The sequence below is a fragment of the Peromyscus maniculatus genome, chromosome 14 (assembly GCF_049852395.1).
Source record: "Peromyscus maniculatus bairdii isolate BWxNUB_F1_BW_parent chromosome 14, HU_Pman_BW_mat_3.1, whole genome shotgun sequence".
Lineage (NCBI taxonomy): Eukaryota > Metazoa > Chordata > Mammalia > Rodentia > Cricetidae > Peromyscus > Peromyscus maniculatus.
The window spans coordinates 83695755-83701368 of NC_134865.1; positions in this window are offsets into that span (position 1 = coordinate 83695755).

Consider the following 5614-nt stretch of genomic DNA (forward strand, 5'->3'; position numbering starts at 1 on the left):
ACAGGGGAGTCCACCCACACCCACACAATCACCAGGTCCCTGGTGTCCTATCACAGTTCACAAGAGGAACTGAGCCGTGGTCTGGAAACTGCACATTTTCCAACAGACTCCAGAGAGTCAAAATCATTTGAGACGGATTCTGCTGGATTGTCAAATAAATGAGGAGTCAGTTCCTGGCCCTTCCTATTCATCATCTTCCCTGAATCACTGCTACATAAGGAGCAGACAAGTCAATAACAAAGAAACAAGTGACTGGAAAACTGGACAACCGGACAAAGGATCTGCGTACACACATTTCTCCAAGAATACGAACTGCTGGGGCTGGAGAGGTCCTGAGTTCAATTCCCAGCAACCACATGGTGGCTCACAACCACTTGTAATGAGACCTGGTGCCCTCTTCTGGCCTGCAAGCATGAATGTAGGCAGAACACTGTATACATAATAAATAAAGAAATCTTTTAAAAAAAAAGAATACGAGCTGCTAATAAGTACATGAGAAGGTGTCAGCACTGTTAGCCCACAGGAAAGCTCCGATCAAAACCACCGTGTGATACCACTTCACACCACTAGTGTGGTACTAAAAGAAAGCCACATCAAATCTCACAACCTGTGTGTTGCCTTATATGGCAAAAGGTGTCAGGAGCTTGAGGCTAGAAGCTTATCCTGACTCATTTGGCTGCTTTTCAGATGTGATTGCCTGTGTCCTCATGAGAAAGCAGCACATGCATGTGGTTTGTTTGTTTCAACTTTGACAGGTTCTCGCTCTGTAGCCCAGGCTGACCTGCAACCCTCTTGCCTCTCTACCTTCCAAGTAATAGGATTACAAATGTGCACCACTGTGCCAGGCAGCATACTGAGTGTACGCACGCACGCACGCACGCACGCACGCACGCACGCACGCACGCACGCACGCACGCACGCACGCACTTGGGGGACGAGTAAAACAAAGGCAGAAGTCAGAGTGATGCAGTCCCAAGCCAAGGAATGCCACTTGTAAGAGTCATGAAACAACGTGCAGTAGAGCGCGCTGGTGCCACGGGAGAGGGAGTGTTGAATTGCACGACTCAGCATGTGGTGCTTTGTCCCTGCAGATGACAGTGATGAGGCAGACCAGGCAATCGGGACCACCTTTCACAAACTCGGATGGTGGGAAAGAAAGAGGGCGCTGCAGCTTTGGAAAACGGGCCTGACTGCAGAGATACCAAGGGGGTGAGCAATTCCCCTCCTCAGGAATACACCCAGGAAAGAAGAAAGTCTGCTTCCAAGTAGCAACTTGTCCGTTAATATTACAGCAGCATTAGTCACCTGCACCCCAAATGTCCAGCTGCCGAGTGGATAAATAAAACCTGTTGCACACACACAATGAAATACTGTGCTTTATTTGTGGTTACTGTTTCTTGGTGTCCTACAAGAATTTTTATTTGAGATAGGGTCTCTCTATGTACCTCTGGCTGTTCTAGAACTCACTCTGTAGACCAGGCTGGCCTCAAACTCATAGAGATCTGCCTGCCTCTTCAAAGCATGGGATTAAAGGTGTGTGTGACCCAGCATTCTTGGTTTAGAAATTTCTTACTCGAGATACAGCACTGTCTGTGATTGGACCTCTTTATACCTGGAAGATGCTGCTCACGCGGGGATGGTGGGGGGGGCACGTTCCTCCTTCAGTATCATCCAGAAGATACGCTCACAGACCTCCCTGAGGCTGATCTCTTAGGTGGTAAGATGCAATCAAGTTGACAATTAATGATTTAACATCACAGCTATCTTATTGTTCCTGAATTTCTGTTCCCCATCTCTCCAACGCACATGGACAAACCATGCACACACATGTACACACACACAGATACACACATGCACACCAGCATGCATACACACAGGATCACATGCAATACATGCTTGCACACTCTTTTTTTTGAGACAGGTCTCATGCAGGGCCAGCCCACTGGCCTGGAACTCACCTTGTAGATTAGGCTGGCCTTGGATCTGCAGGGATCCACTTGCCCCTGCCTCAGGAGTGCTCTTCAAGGCTGCACCATCATGCCTGGCATACTTCTTCACAAATTTCTTTTAGATTTATTGTATATGTGAGTGTTTTACCTGCGTATAGATGGATGTGCACCATGTGACTATTTGGTGCCTACCTGTGGGTGCTGGAAACTGAACTCTAGTCCTCTGCAATAGCAGCAAGTACTCTTGACCACTCAGCCAGCGCTCCAGCCCCTCACACACTCCTTGCCTTTGTGTGGAGGTTAAGAGGGTGTTGTTTGATGGTGTGCCGAGTTTTCATTCTAGTTTGTTCTTCTGTGGTGGACGGTATGCACTGGATGGTAAACATCTTCCCTCACACTGTCACTGGTCTACACTGTCTTCTTTTTCACTGTCTCTGGTCTACACTGTCTTCACTGTCACTGTCACTGGTCTACACTGTCTCTTCTCTCTCACTGTCACTGGTCTACACTGTCTTCTCTCACTGTCACTGGTCTACACTGTCTTCTCTCTCACTGTCACTGGTCTACACTGTCTTCTCTCTCACTGTCACTGGTCTACACTGTCTTCTCTCTCACTGTCACTGGTCTACACTGTCTTCTCTCTCACTGTCACTGGTCTACACTGTCTTCACTGTCACTGACTCTGGTCTACACTGTCTTCACTCTCAGTGGTCGTCTTTGAAGTCTTAGTATTCATATTAATCTAAGTGTGTGGACTGAGTGATCTTCCCTACTGTGACAAACACCAAGGAAAACAACTTCAAGAAATGTTTGCTTTGGCTCACAGTTGCAGAGGTTTCATCCGTCATGGATGTGTGTGGGGGGGTCACAGCAGTTCACACCATGGTGGTCAGAAGGGAGAGAGAAGAGGTAGGGCAGAGGGGCCTGTGTTACTGAACTTTTTCCTTTGATCTCTTTTACTGTGTTCTGGCCCCCAACCTTTCAAATGCTGCCACCCTCATTCAGGGCCGGTCTTCTCCCTCTGGTACCCCTCCCTGCAAAGAACACACTCAGAGCTGTGCTGTCCTATCTCCTGATGCTTCCTAATCCCATAGAGTGGCAGGCACCGTACACCACACTGTCTAAATTCCAAGGCTGTCTAGTGCAGCTGTGTCCTCTGGGTTGGCATGGTCATTACAGAGCAGCTACGGTGATCTCTATGCCACCCTGGTAGGTCAGGCATACAGTGGGACTGGGGAGGGTCATGACTCTCTGGATGCTCATGAACCCCTTCCCCTCCCTGGATTCCAATGGTCACTATATTAGAGGTCTACACCTCTGTGAATTGGCGACCAGCTTGGTCTACAGAGCAAGATCCAAGACAGGCACCAAAACTACACAGAGAAACCCTGTCTGCCCCTCCCCCCCCAAATAGGTCTGCACAAAGAGGTAAACAGTTGACTGGGGTGGTGCAGTTGCCTGAGAGTCACCATGCTCCTATAAGTACCGCCAATACACTAACTGGTTTGCCTGGCTGGACTCGGAGGAAGTTCCTGTCTGTTTCTGTAGGTGCCCTCTCTATCTGGGGCGAATAGCCTTTTCTTTATGTCTCCCAGGAAATGTCACACAATGTCTTACCTTTTCTTTCCTGTGAATGAAATGGTATTTCTTAGACTCTTTTAAGGAGGAGTTGGAGGAGTTGGAGGAGTCGGGCTGTAACGGTGCACGCCTTTAATCCCAAGCCCTCAGAAGGCAGAGGCAGGTGGACATTAATGAGTTCAAGGCCAGCTGGTCTACAGAGTGAGTTTTGGGATAGCCAGGGCTACACAGAGAAACCCGGTCTCAAAACAAACCTCTTTTGAGACCAGAAGCTGCTCAAAGACCATGCATCTTACCCTGCAGTTATGCCTTAGAATGCCAAGGAAGCCACCACTGTGAAAATGGCTCACTCACGCACGGTTTGTCCTTGGCTGTGCTGAAGTCGCACTCACTGTGTTGGGGGCCCTTGGTGTGTCTTCCAGATTTAGGAAGACTTTTCTTGGGCTAGGGAGATGTCCCCATCAGTAAAGCACTGGTCCTGCAGGTGTGAAGACCCGAGTGGATAGCCAGAACACAGTGACAGGTCTCTAATTTGAGCATTTCTGTGATCAGATTGGAGGCAGAAGCGGGCCAGCAAGCTATCTGAAACACCTTGTCCCCATCGAGGTGGAACGTGAGGACTCGAGTCCCAGGTCCTCTGACCTCCACAGGCACTGGGGGCACATGCATGCCTGCAGTCACACAGAAATATATTGTGTTTAAAAGCCTTTCTCTGCCAGGCAGTGGTGGCACACGCCTTTAATCCCAGCACTTGGGAGGCAGAGGCAGGCAGATCTCTGTAAGTACAAGTCAGCCTGGTCTACAGAGCAAATTCCAGGAAAGGAGCAAAGCTACACAGAGAAACCCTGTCTTGAAAAACAAACAAACAAACAAACAAACAAACAAACAAACAAAAAGCCTTTCTCTTACTGCTTAATTTTCTTCCCTCCTTCCCCTCTCTCTGATTTCTATTAATCTGTTCCCTAATGAGACTGCACTTTTTGTTTTGTTTTGTTTGTTTTTTCGAGACAGGGTTTCTCTGTGTGGTTTTGGTGACTGTCCTGGATCTCGCTCTGTAGACCAGGCTGGCCTCGAACTCACAGAGATCCGGCCACCTCTGCCTCCCAAGTGCTGGGATTAAAGACGTGGTGCCACCACCTGGCGAGGCTGCACTTTTTAAATTCTTACCAGCAGTGAATCTCCATATTCTTTGTTCAGTGCTTGTCACCTGTCTTCTTATTGTTTATTTTATTTTATTTTGTGTATGTGTTTTGCAATCACATATATCTATCTGTGTGTGTGTGCACACATGTGCGTGCGTATGACTGGTGCCTGCAGATGCCAGGAGAGGGCAGATTCCCTAGACCTGTTGTTACTGATAGTCGTGAGCCAACATATGGATACTGGGAACTGAACCCCAGGTCCTCTAGAAGAGCAGCCCATGCTTTTGTCCACTGAGCTGTTGCTCCATCGCCTGTCACTTATCTTTCTGATGGCAGTCATCCTGGTGTGTGTCAAGTCGCATCCTACTGTGGTTTAGATGTCCATTGCCCTGATAGCTGATGAGACTTGCCATAGGCCATGTGTGTACCCTCTTTGTAGAAATGTCTACTCAGTGCTTCCATCCATTTTAACACTGCTTTGTGTCTTTATTGTTGAGTTATTTATATATTGTACATAAACATCCCCGAGAGATACGTAACTTGCAAAGTTTTTATTCTATTACTTGAGCTCTCTCTCTCTCTCATCTCATGTAGTCTAGTCTACACTATGTCATCAAGGATGAACTTGACTTTCTTACCCTTCTGTCTCTGGAGTGCTGGGATTACAGTTGTGCACCCATCACCTAGTTTGTGCATGCTGGGGATGAAACATGGAATTCACACATCCTAGGCAAGCACTCTGCCAAGGGAGCTATGCCCCACTGCTTAGTGCTTGTCTTGCTTTCTTTAAATCATTTTTTAATATAAAAAAGACTGAGTGTGTGGATATCCTTGAAAAGCAGAAGAGTGTACTACTGTATGCCCTAGTACTGCAGTTACTGGTGGTTGCGAATTATATGAAGCAGGTGCTGGGAACTGAACTTGGGTCTGCAATGCAACAAGCCC